The sequence below is a fragment of the Stenella coeruleoalba genome, assembly GCF_951394435.1.
Source record: "Stenella coeruleoalba genome assembly, chromosome: 8".
Classification (NCBI taxonomy): Eukaryota; Metazoa; Chordata; class Mammalia; order Artiodactyla; family Delphinidae; genus Stenella; species Stenella coeruleoalba.
In genome coordinates this window covers 60,688,316-60,702,299 of record NC_137154.1, presented here as the reverse complement: position 1 = coordinate 60,702,299, position 13,984 = coordinate 60,688,316, and the positions used below count along the sequence as shown (strand labels likewise).

The 13,984-nt window shown below is 39.2% G+C and overlaps 1 protein-coding gene and 1 pseudogene across 22 annotated transcripts in view; both read left to right on the top strand.

The window, feature by feature from the left end:
• Positions 1-13,984, top strand: part of DLG2 (discs large MAGUK scaffold protein 2) — a 2,041,348-nt gene that overhangs the window by 1,696,944 nt on the left and 330,420 nt on the right. The window lies entirely within an intron of this gene.
• On the top strand, positions 5,682-6,600 carry LOC307190082 (L-lactate dehydrogenase A-like 6B; annotated as a pseudogene). Its single transcript has one exon. The product of its transcript is annotated as an L-lactate dehydrogenase A-like 6B (transcript).

Below are 13,984 nucleotides of genomic sequence, written 5' to 3'. Positions count from 1 at the left end.
ATACAGTCTGAAAGTGAGGGAATGGAAAAAGATATTCCATGCAAGTGGAAATCAAAAGAAAGCTGGAGTAGCAATACTCATATCAGATAAAACAGACTTTAAAATAAGGAATGTTACAAGAGACAAGGAAGGACACGACATAATGATCAAGGGATCAATCCAAGAAGAAGATATAACAATTATAAATATATATGCACCCAACACAGGAGCACCTCAATACATAAGGCAACTGCTAACAGCTATAAAAGAAGAAATCGACAGTAACACACTAATAGTGGGGGACTTTAACACCTCATATACACCAATGGACAGATCATCGAAACAGAAAATTAATAAGGAAACACAAGCTTTAAATGGCAAAACAGACCAGATAGATTTAATTGATATTTATAGGACATTCCATCCAAAAACAGATTACACTTTCTTCTCAAGTGCGCACGGAACATTCTCCAGGATAGATCACATCTTGGGCCACAAATCAAGCCTCAGTAAATTTAAGAAAACTGAAATCTTATCAGGCATCTTTTCTGACCACAACACTATGAGATCAGAAATGAATTACAGGGAAAAACACGTAAAAAACACAAACACATGGAGGCTAAACAATATGTTACTAAACAACCAAGAGATCACTGAAGAAATCAAAGAGGAAATCAAAAAATACCTAGAGACAAATGACAATGGAAACATGATGATCCAAAACCTATGGGATGCAGCAAAAGCAGTTCTAAGAGGGAACCTTATAGCTACACAAGCCTACCTCAAGAAACAAGAAAAATCTCAAATGAACAATCTAACGTTACACCTAAAGGAACTAGAGAAAGAAGAACAAACAAAACCCAAAGTTAGCAGAAGGAAAGAAATCATAAAGACCAGAGCAGAAAGAAATGAAATAGAAACAAAGAAAACAATAGCAAAAATCAATAAAACTAAAAACTAGTTCTTTTTGAAGATAAACAAAATTGATAAACCATTAGCCAGACTCATCAAGAAAAAGAGGAAGAGGACTGAAATCAATAAAATTAGAAATGAAAAAGGAGAAGTTACAACAGACACTGCAGAAATACAAAGCATCCTAAGAGACTAATACAAGCAACTCTATGCCAATAAAATGGACAACCTGGAAGAAATGGACAAATTCTTAGAAAGGTATAACCTTCCAAGACTGAACTAGGAAGAAATAGAATATATGAACAGACCAATCACAAACACTGAAATTGAAACTGTGATTTAAAATCTTCCAACAAACAAAAGTCCAGGACCAGATGGCTTCACAGGTGAATTCTATCAAACATTTAGAGAAGAGCTACCACCCATCCTTCTCAAACTCTTCCAAACAATTGCAAAGGAAGGAGCACTCTCAAACTCATTGTATGAGGCCACCATCACCCTGATACCAAAACCAGACAAAGATGTCACAAAGAAAGAAAATTACAGACCAATATCACTAATGAATAATAAATGCAAAAATCCTCAACAAAATACTAGCAAGCAGAATCCAACAACATATTAAAAGACTCATACACCATGATCAAGTGGGATTTATCCCAGGGATGCAAGGATTCTTCAATATATGCAAATCAATCGATGTGATACACCATATTAACAAATTGAAGAATAAAAACCATATGATCATCTCAATAGATGCAGAAAAAGCTTTTGACAAAATTCAACACCGATTTATGATAAAAACTCTCCAGAAAGTGGGCATAGAGGGAACCTACCTCAACATAATAAAGGCCATATACGACAAACCCACAGCAAACATCATTCTTAATGGTGAAAAACTGAAAGCATTCCCTCTAAGATCAGGAACAAGACAAGAATGTCCACTCTCACCACTATTATTCAACATAGTCTTGGAAGTCCTAGCCAGGGCAATCAGAGAAGAAAAAGAAATAAAAGGAATACAAATTGGAAAAGAAGAAGTAAAACTGTCACTGTTTGCCGATGACAGGATACTATATAGAGAGAATCCTAAAGATGCCACCAGAAAACTACTAGAGCTAATCAATGAATTTGGTAAAGTTACAGGATACAAAATTAATGCACAGAAATCTCTTGCATTCCTATACACTAATGATGAAAAATCCGAAAGAGAAAAATTAAGGAAACATTCCCAATTACCAAAAAGAATAAAATACCTAGGAATAAACCTACCTAGGGAGACAAAAGACCTGTATGCAGAAAACCATAAGACACTGATGAAAGAAATTAAAGATGATACAACAGATGGAGAGATATACTATGTTCTTGGATTGGAAGAATCAATATTGTGAAAATGACTATACTACCCAAAGCAATCTACAGATTCAATGCAATCCCTATCAAATTACCAATGGCATTTTTTACAGAACTAGAACAAAAAATGTTAAAATTTGTATGGAGACACAAAAGACCCCGAATAGCCAAAGCAGTCTTGAGGGAAAAAAGCGGAGCTGGAGGGATCAGACTCCCTGACTTCAGACTATACTACAAAGCTATAGTAATCAAGACAATATGGTACTGGTACAAAAACAGAAATATAGAACAAGATAGAAAGCCCAGAGATAAACCCACACACCTATGGTCAACTAATCTATGACAAAGGAGGCAACAATATACAATGGAGAAAAGACAGTCTCTTCAATAAGTGGTGCTGGGAAAACTGGACAGCTACATGTAAAAGAATGAAATTAGAACACTCCCTCACATCATACACAAAAATAAACTCAAAATGGATTAGAGACCTAAATGTAAAACCAGACACTATAAAACTCTTAGAGGAAAACATAGGAAGAACACTCTTTGACATAAATCACAGCAAGATCTTTTTTGATCCACCTCCTAGAGTAATGGAAATAAAAACAAAAATCAACTAATGGAACCTAATGAAACTTCAAAGCTTTTGCACAGCAAAGGAAACCATAAACAAGATGAAAAGACAACGCAGAGAATGGGAGAAAATATTTGCAAATGAATCAACGGACAAAGGATTAATCCCCAAAATATACAAGCAGCTTATGCAGCTCAATATTACAAAAATAAACAACCCAATCCAAAAATGGGCCGAAGACCTAAATAGACATTTCTCCAAAGAAGACATACAGATGGTCAAGAAGCACATGAAAAGCTGCTCAACATCACTAATTATTAGAGAAATACAAATCAAAACTACAGTGAGGTATCACCTCACACCTGTTAGAATGGGCATCTTCAGAAAATCTACAAACAACAAATGCTGGAGAGGGTGTGGAGAAAAGGGAACCCTCTTGCACTGTTGATGAGAATGTAAATTGATACAGCCACTACGGAGAACAGTATGGAGGTTCCTTAAAAAACTAAAAATAGAATTACCATATGATCCAGCAATCCCACTACTGAGCATATACCCAGAGAAAACCATAATTCAAAAAGACGCATGCACCCCAATGTTCATTGCAGCACTATGTACAATAGCCAGGTCATGGAAGCAACCTATATGCCCATTGACAGACGAATGGATAAAGAAGATGTGGTACACCGCGCACCGTGATGAAGAGTGGCCCCTTCTCTCCGCAACTAGAGAAAGCCCATGCACAGGAACGAACACCCAACACAGCCAAAAATAAATAAATAAATAAAAATATGTGGTACATATATACAATGGAATATTACTCAGCCATAAAAAGGAATGAAATTGGGTCATTTGTAGAGACATGGATGGATCTAGAGACTGTCATGCAGAGTGAAGTAAGTCAGAAAGAGAAAAACAAATGTCGTATATTTATGCATACATGTAGAACCTAGAAAAATGGTACAGATGAACCGGTTTGCAGGACAGAAATTGAGACACAGATGTAGAGAACAAACATATGGACACCAAGGGGGGAAGTGGCAGGGGGGTGAGGATGGTGGAGTGATGAATCGGGCGATTGGGATTGACATGTATACCCTGCTGTGCATAAAATGGATAACTAATAAGAACCTGCTGTGTAAAAAATAAATATAAAATTCAAAACAAAACCAAAAAATAGCAGGTTAAAAAAAAAAGAAATTGAAGGCATGCACTCATGCTTTTTCAGTCTGTTGGTTATAATTTAATCACCAGAAAAAAGTTAAAATTCCTTAATACAGCTTTTTTTTACCTTGTCCGGCCTCATCTCTAAAGCTCCCTTCTTCCCATTATCTACCTACATTTAATCCGTCAAACACTCTCCCCTCCCCAGCCCCTTCTCCTGAATAAGTCTCTTCTATTCATCCTTTAGATCTCAGGCCACTTGTTACACTCTCTAAACATCCTCTTTCATGAATCCCACCCCACCCTCTCAACACACACAGAGATGCCCCCAGGTTAGGTACCCCTTTTAATAGACTCATATACCCAGTACTTTCCCTATCACATCATTTACCACACTAATTTGTACCGACATATTTAGTACTCCATTTTCTCACAGATTGTAAGCCAGGACAACGTCTATCTTGTTTGCCTGACACATAATAGATATCCTACAAATATTTAATGAATGAATAAATAAAGTTAATTATTTTAAGTCAGTAGATCCTAAGTGAAGACCTAGTAAAATAATACATGATACTGTATACCTATATTGTGCTGGGCAAGATGTTAGAAACTGTACCTATAGGTTGACTCTTTAAGGATTACAACGGACAGGAATGTATGTAACCTAAAAGTATTTGAAGCATGTTTTACGACTGCCTGACATCTTAAAAAATAAAAATGTAAAAATGAGTTATGGCTTCCATATAACAACCACTAGAGGGCAATGAAAGCCAACTTGGAACATCTTTAAGTGGGGGAAAAAAGAATAGTAAAAATGTTTTCCTTGTTAAAATCTGGATAGATGATCTTATGTTTGGGATAGTTAAAGGACCTGTGGGCTACAGTTTCTGTGATTATGGGTTTAGCGGTTACAATTACCTTTCTGGTGTGGTATTAAAACCTAGATTACCTGTGATAATAACATCACCTTACATTTTGTGCATTATCTCATTTGAACCTCCCACGACATTAGCAGGGAATATATTCTTTTCCCATTTTCCAATTAAAAAAAAAAAACAAACTGAGGTTCAAGAGGTATTAATCTAATAAGTAGCCATAAGAAACCAAACTACTGGCACAGACCCTATAAATACCTGTTGGCTACTTAGGTTTACCACACATACAAAATCCCTTACTAAGGAAGACAGTCTGGGAGAATACAGTTCCCAAAATTAATTGCACCTATTTAGAATGGAGACATATGGCAGCATCTCCTTAGCAAAAGATCTTGTGGTTTTAGGTGACCCCAAGGTAGCCATCTGATGATGATGTCAAAATATTTACCTGGAACCTATTTACAGAAATACGGTACTGGTGCCTAGAAAGGGGACAAGCTTCTGGCCTTCACACTGGTTAGACCCTTCCTAGGGTTATATGTTCCATTCTAGTTGCTGCATTTTTATAAAGGAATCAAGAAGCAACAGACTAGGATTAGTGTACAAGATATATTAGAGGGTAAAAGAGAAATTAGGATGCCCTGAAGAGGGTGAGATCAAGGGAGATGGGATTAGCTATAGTGATGCTTAAGCTTGTTGGCTCTGGAGTCAGAAAGTGGGTTTGACTTGGTATCCACACTGAAAAATAGAAAATAAATAATTCCAGGGACCTGGGTTAGGTTTATTATGCATGTCAAATATGGAAGCCAACACGGGTTTGTAAAAGGGTCACTCCAGGATCCACATGCTAGAGAAGAAGCTCCTTGACTGCCTTAGTCTGAGCACATGGGGGAAGTCCTTTCTGGAGGCCTGGGCAAAGCCCCGGGGAGGCCCCTGCGTGATGGGTGTGACCTTGCTCAGTAACAAGATGAGGGGGATGGTAAACCTTCAGAGGCTTCCTCCAATCTCTTCCTCCACCTCGTGCATGAGCAGACATGAACTGGGCCCAGGGAGCCCCAAGGGTCAGCTGGAGAGCAGGCAGTGCGGGAGTTTTTCTTCACCTGGGGATGGCTTAGTGTCCCCTGCAGGCGACAGGCATTCTGCTGGCCCTTCACCCCTGTCACCCGTGAATTTATGATGAATTTCACTTCCAAGAAGGCCATTCTTCACAATGAGGTCTCCACTACAGGAAGTGGATCAGTTGGCATGGCCCGTGCTATCACCATTTTTTAGAAGGCTTGAATGATGAACTTGCCTTTGTGGATGCTGATGAAGGCAAATTGAAGGGTGAGACACTAGATCTTGAACTTGGCAGTCCTTTTATGAAAATGCCAAATATTGTTTCCAGCAAAGATTATCTTGTCACTGCAATCTCCAATTTAGTGATTATCACAGCAGATGCACACCAGGAAAAAGGAGAAATACACCTTAATTTAATCCACTGGAATGTGACTATCTTTAATGATTTCCCATATTATCCCATCCAGTCCCTGTGGCAAAATGATTATTGTTTCTAATCCAGTGGTTATCTTATGTAGCTTGGAAGTTGAATGAATTTCCCAAACTGTGTTATTGGAAGTGGCTATAATCTGGACACTCCCCATTTCCCTCCCTTGATGGGCAGAAGCTTGATATCCACCCTGAAAGCTGTCATGGGTGGATCCTTGGAAGCTTGGAGACTCAAGTGTTTCTGTGTGGAGTTAACATTGCTGATTGCTTTGAAGAATCTGAACCCAGATTTAGGAGCTGATAAAGACCATGTGTAGTGGAAAAATATCTGCAAAGAAATGATAGCTAATGCCTGTGAGGCTATTGAAACGAAAGGCAATACAGGTGACGCTTGAACAACACAGGTTTAAACTTTTTTTTTTTAATTTTCTATGTCCTCTCTTCACCTACCATTCTTGACTCAAGCTACTGCAATGCATCTTCTATATTCACAACTCCAGTTAAACTGTTCTCATTAAGATCATTTGTGACTTTCTTAATGAATAAATCTAATGAATGTTTTTAGCCTCCAATTTTTTGTCTTCTCCCCTTAGAAGTAACTGACATTGTTGACTACACCCTCTTTAAAACAGTCACTTTTTTTTTTTTTTGGCTGCTTTGGGTCTTCATTGCTGCGTGCCCGCTTTCTCTAGTTGTGGCGAGCGGGAGCGACTCTTCATTGTGGTGAGCAGGCTTCTCATTGCGGTGGCTTCTCTTGTTGCAGAGCACAAACTCTAAGCACATGGGCTTCAGTAGTTGTGGCACGTGGACTCAGTAGTTGTGGCCCACGGGCTCAGTAGTTGCAGCTTGCGGGCTCTACAGCACAGGCTCAGTAGTTGTGGCGCATGGGCTTAGTTGCTCCATGGCATGTGGGATCTTCCCGGGCCAGGGCTCAAACCCGTGTCCCCTGCTTTGGCAGGCAGATTCTTAACCACTGTGCCACCAGGGAAGCCCCCAGGTTTAAACTTTGCCAGTCTACTTATATGTGGATTTTTTTCTACAGTAAATACTACGGTACTACGCTATCTACACAGGATTGGTTGAATTCCTGGATACAAAACCATGGACGCGGTGGAACCACATATATGGAGGGCCCGACTGTTGGTTGTAGGTGGTGGATTTTAAACGTCACAGAGTGCTAGGGCCCCTAACTCCTCCCTCACCCCATGTTGTTCAAGGGTTAACTACTTCTTGGGCCACTGGCCTATCTGTAGCTGATTTAGCACAAGGTATTTTAACACAGAGTATTTTGAGACCCAACCAGTTTCTACCAATTGTGGACCTCTATGGAATAAATGAAGAAGTATTCCTCAGTGTTCCTTGTACCATGGGAGAGAATAGTATTATAGAACTTATAAAAGTAAAGGTGAACCCTGACAAGGAGGCCCATTTGAAAAAAAAGTGCAGAAACACTTGGGAAATTCAGAAGGAGATCAAGCTTTCAAGTTTTTTTAACGCTACCATCCAGAAGTTCTTGAAGAAGAAATAGTAGGTATGGGACTGTATATGTTAAACCTACAAATAAACTTGCAACCCTAAAAGCTGGAAACAGGAAAGTGGGTAGAGTGACTCCCCCATTTATTTAGCCCTCCAACTCTTTTATTGAACATCCAGATGTCGGATGATACTTATTTTTTTTACAATCCTAAGTGATTTCATCAAAGGAGGTGTTTTCGGTACGTCTAATGCATCGGTACTTGTCTTCTATATATATATGTGGTTGCCATTTGGTTTGAAAGAATCTATGATGTAGGTGATTATTGTGTTATAGAAATTCTTATCCTAAGCTGGAAAAGAAGAAAAAAATCTAATTCCTTTAAATACATACTAATTATTTTGTTCTGGCTGGCTTATACCTATGTTCATTTATATACTACTTAAAAAGTTATAACTACCTCTACAAGATAAAAAATAAAAGTACTGATATATACACAAAGGAAAAAAAGTGGATCTGGATTCTGACTCTGGACTTATAATTGTGAACTTGGGCGATTTACTTCTCTTTCTCAGTTTCCTTTTCCTCATCGACAAAATGGTGGCTGTGCCTACTTATAGAGCTGTTAGGGAAAAGAACCAAATCATGCTTGTATGTTTAGTGTCACATTTGGCACATGGAAGGATTTGATAAATGCTGGCTCCTTGTTGTTGTTGTGTTGTTAAAGCATTTGCAAGGCCTTTCTGTAGAAATGAATGTAGACTTACTTGTGTTGCCCCAGAAAATGTATCAGAACTCAAAGAGGCCCTAGCTAAAAGCAAGAGTTTGTGAACTTAACAGGTTTGTTTTCAAATCCTGTTTCTACCACATAACACCTAAGTAATCTTGAACAAATTAATCTTGAACAAACCACTCAGTCTTATCGAGTCTCCATTTTCTCATGTTACGAAACATTTACTGCAGGTCTTCCCTGTGCTAAGTAGGTGGGCAGAGTGATAGGGTGTCATTTCACTCCATTGTAGTTAGTCATAGTTAGTCAGCAGGAGGTCAGCTGACCACCCACAGGGCTTGGGAGAAAGTATCCCTGCAGGGGATATCCGATTGAGAGTATTTGTTTCTACTCTTGAAAATGTTGGAAATAAAATTGGTTCTCACATTCAAGTTGTCTTCATCTGGTGTGTCATAAGCTGGTCCTCAAGTGGTCATTCGTTCAAAACTATTTCCCTTGGAATAGCATTTGGCCTTTAAAGTTGACTAGATGCCTTTATTTCCCAAAGAGCAAACTGAAGGAAAAACGTTGGCTTTGGAAACTGAGAGATAGTTGAACCTTGCTTTACTGCTAACTGGGTCTGAGACCTTTGGACAATTACTTAGCCTCCCTGAACTAAATCTTCTCATCTACAAAATAGGGCAGATTCGTACATCAAAGAATTGTTATGGGGCTTAAATTGTGCCAGGGATAGAACACCCAGCATGCTGCCTGACACAGAGGGGGGTAGTAGGTGGTTCTGCCTTCTTTGACAGTGCCATCAGCAGTCCTAGCGTTCACAGCTCTATGAGCCAGCCTTGAACACTGGCTTTCTGGTGATCATCCCATCTCAGCCCAGTGACATTGCTCCAGCCAGGCGGAAGCTAACCTCTGGTCCATTTCCCGCACTTCTGGTCCATGAACTCTCCCTGCTCACACTCTGTGTGTACCTAGGATTCTAGTGTCCTCATGCTCTTTCTGTCACCCCCTCAGTGAAAACCTACTTCTATTTCTTGAAAGAAATCAGATGCAGCAGTTCACATTGAAGTTGAATGTCAGGAAAACGGCGAAGTGTTATTGCAACTATATTGAGATTTTAATAGTATAACAAGCTTAAAGCTAGAGCAATGACTCTTACATGGTAGAATTAAAGGATTCCCAATACTCCCTATGAGGAAGGAATTTCAGAAACATGGTAGAGTCCTTCATAGCATGAGTACATTTTTACATTTCAAAGGTGTAGATCACAGCATAAGGCTGTGATCTCTCTGGTAGCAAATCCAAATCTTATTTTTATTGATTCCAGTAGAGGGCACAGCCTCTGGCAAGTTATAGACATTCTATAAATGTAGACTAGATGGTCTTAAGGCCATGTCAGATGTATAAATATATTTCCTAGCCCACACATTGCTACTAGACACAAGCATAAACCATTTACAGAACACTTGGGAAGAGAGAGTTAGAAGAAGTAGAAGTACTTTTCTTTGCTTTAGTTTTGATGATAGAGGATGTAAATTCCCTTTACTTGCTAGGGAGAATTTCTTAGAAGAAGAAGGATTTGAATTGGGCTTCCCAAGGCCAGGGTGACAGGATCACCTGTGACTGTCGAGCAGACAGAGTACTCCCAGCCCAGCAGACAGCACAGATGGAAGTTCAAAAGCTACTAGTACTGATGAAAGTACTGGAAGCACTTGTCTGAGTAGCTGCCCTTGGAAACCCGTACCCCAGCGTACATTTTCCTATCTTCATTTTAGTTCCCTTTGAACATTTTAAACAATTCTTCTCCCACATATCCTCTCAACACTTCTCCTACACACTCCCAATCCTCCGTCTCTCCCACATATATAGCAAACGAAAAAAAAAAGGATCTCTCTTTCTCTGTTATACTAATTTCCTCTAATCTTTGCTTAGTAATGTATCACAGTCAGAACAAGTTTCAGCTCATTAGCTGACAATCTTAATGTTGTTCTCTTAAAATAGTCAAAGATTTGCTCTTTTCCTTAACATCCAACAATACATATGGATTTTCATGTCCCTTCCCCCAATGCCTGAGGCTGAAATTTTCACAAACTCAAAATTTGAACCTTCTAAAACTACTCTGGAAAAGAGAACCAAGCAGACTTATTCTACCATTTCTTCCTTAATCTAAAAAACAAATGACATGAATTTTACTCATTAAATATTTTTAACCGGGAAATAACCCAATTTAAAAATTTTATATGACATTCACATTAAAAAGTACAAAACTGAAATGTGCTTTTAATGGTATCAGTAGTGGTATTAGGTTGAACCATACGAAATTGCCATTTTTGTAGGTCATGTCAATATTGGCAGTTTTGTATGGTTCAGACTATGTGGATTCATATTTCTCTAGTACCCATAGAATCCTCACAGATGTCTTGGTCCTACAACTCTTGAGTACAGGTTACAGCCATAGATAATATTATGTAAAGAGTCTTCAGAAGGTTCAGACCAAAAAAGCTACCTCTGTTGGTTTATTCTTTAAAAGGATGTTAAACAAAGCAGGTATACTTTCCAAGTTTCCCTATTAAAAGTAAGTTCCACCATCCACTGAGTAGGTTTTTATATGTAACATCTTATTCAACCAATATGATTCTACAACTCTTTTGAAGTAGATATTCCTATCATCACTTTGTAGATGTGAAAATGGAGTCTCAGAGCAGGTCACTTGCCCAGGATGACACAGTGGTAAGGAACAGTGCCAAAATTCCAAACCTAAATCTGCTGGACAAAACCCATACTCTTTCCCCTCTATTACACTGCCCCCATTGATATGGGAAGGAAGGAAGGGAGGGAGGGAGGGAGGGGGAGAAAGGAAAACAATTCCTCAAAATGAAATACCAGGACTTCCCTGGTGGTCCAGTGGTAAAGAATCGCCTTACAACGCAGGGGATGCGGGTTCGATCCCTGGTCAGGGAGCTAAAATCCCACATGCCGCGGGGCAACTAAGTCTGCGTGCCACAACTACTGAGCCCGTGCACCTCAGCTAGAGCCTGTGTGCCGCAAACTACAGAGCCCACACACTCTGGAGCCCACGCACCACAACTACAGAGCCCACAGGCCCTGGAGCCCACGCGCCACAACTAGAGAGAAGCCTGTGCACCGAAACGAAGAGCCTGGGCGCCGCAACTAAGGCCCGACGCAGCCAAAAATAAAATAAATAAACGATAAAGACAATTTAAGAAAAACACTCATGGTTTAAAAACAAATGAAATACCAATTATTATCAGCACTTAATAGTATAGATACATGTTGAGTTCTTTGCATGAAAACTTTAACTTTCTACAATTAGGCCTTTGAGATGAAATCCTATAAAGCAGGAAATCTTCTTATAGACCCTGAGCTCCTCAAGAACAGAGGTTGTATCTAAATAATCTTGGTATCTGTGGGACATGGGATGGGACCTGAAACGTACTAAGTCCCAAACAAGTGCTTCTAGAATGAATGTTTGAGTGAGTAAATAAATGAATGACTTTTACAATGGAGGGAGGCAGAATAGGTACATAGTTCTTTGCAGAATCAAACATCTTACTATATATATATATATATATAATTTTTTTTTTTTAACCACATGATTGAGTCACAGAGTCATAACTCTGAATGGGACTTCATGGACTCCCTTGAACAATATGTTTGTTCATTTGTTTGTTTAATAAATGAAGGAAGATGTTCCCTTTGAACATTTGAACAATTGTAAATAGATGAAGCTAGAGCCACATCCACTGAGTATTCTTGAAAATACACTATCCCTGGATTTTGCCACCTATCAGAACGTAAAAGCACTAATCTGAAATAGTGAATTATCCTAACCTATCTATATTTTGATACATAGGATATATATGTGAATATACATAATGTGAATATATATACACACACACATATAAATAAGTGCAGAACAATGTACTTTAAGGAAATATGAAAGTTAACTGGATTTGTTTTTGTGTTTTTTGTTTTTTTGCACACAGCAATTAATAAAAATCAAGATTAGGCAGGAATTTCTAGGTGGCAGAAGGCCAAATACAAGCTTTTTGCTTTGCGAACCCCACCCATTCACTAATCCTAAAGTGGATTAGTGCTGCAGAAAGGAAGTTTACGTGGCCAGACACCCACAAGCCAGCAGAAAACAAAAAGGTCACTTTTCATACATACAACAGATACTTTTACATGCATTATCCTGAAAGCACATTGTACAATTCCACATACTTTTTCTTAGTGATTTATGCTTTTATGCACATTTATTTTGTCTCCTATTCATCAAAAAAGAAAAAACCACACCTCTTTCCTCGTTTACCTGACTTTCTCATTATACCTGACTTTGAGGACAAGCAATATTTAGAACAGATACATTCCCTGCAAATGGGTGGCGTGCAAGCATAATCTAATCTAATTTTCATAGTTTTCGATCCATCATTTCACATGTCTCCAGTGTGACTTTTCCCCAAGTGCTTTTCAACCCTGTATTTTGTATCTGAGGTTCATACTAAAATTATACCGACGCAGTATTGTTTTCATGCTTGTTGACAAAGGATGGGTAAGAAATGAAGGTTACCATGGAGGTGATGTAAACCTTGAGCTATGCACATGCTCAAAAGCTCAAAGTTAGGCTTCCCTGGTGGCACAGTGGTTGAGAGTCCGCCTGCCGATGCAGGGGACACGGGCTCGTGCCCCGGTCCGGGAGGATCCCGCGTGCCGCGGAGCGGCTGGGCCCGTGAGCCATGGCCGCTGAGCCTGCGTGTCCGGAGCCTGTGCTCCGCAACGGGAGAGGCCTCAACGGTGAGAGGCCCGCGTAACGCAAAAAAAAAAAAAAAAAAAAGCTCAAAGTTAAGCTGTTGACTGGCTGGTACCACGTAAGGAACAAGGGGCAAATGAGGAGGCAAACTTGGAATCTAGAACATTCAGCTTGTAACAACAATTTTAAGAAGGAGTGTGAGCATTCAATCAGTTCCTTGATATATAGCAGGGCTCTACACTAAACAAGAACAAATAGGTTTAAAAAAAAATATTTTACAGCAGCTCCATGGCCCTATAAATCCTAGGGAGCTTCCCCAGAAGCCCAATGTAGAAAAACCCTAACTTAAGCTTCGTCTTTGACTTAGAGTCACAGAGCATTAAACATAAACAAGACAGCCTGAGATGGCATTTCAAAATGGGAGCAAAGAATTTTATTTCAGTTAAAGAGCAAGTTCCTCTGGCTTGCCTGCATTTGACAGCTAACTCAATGTTTCAGTTTATTAATGTTGGAATGAGAAAATTTTTTTTTAATAGCATAATTATAGGCTCTTGAAGCAAGTCAGTTTGGACTTCAAAGGGGCAACCAATTCCAGCAACTCTGCATTAGGTGGTAGACACAATAAGTTGTAGGCTGTCCTCCCAAAGGAGCAGGAGAAATCAACCAG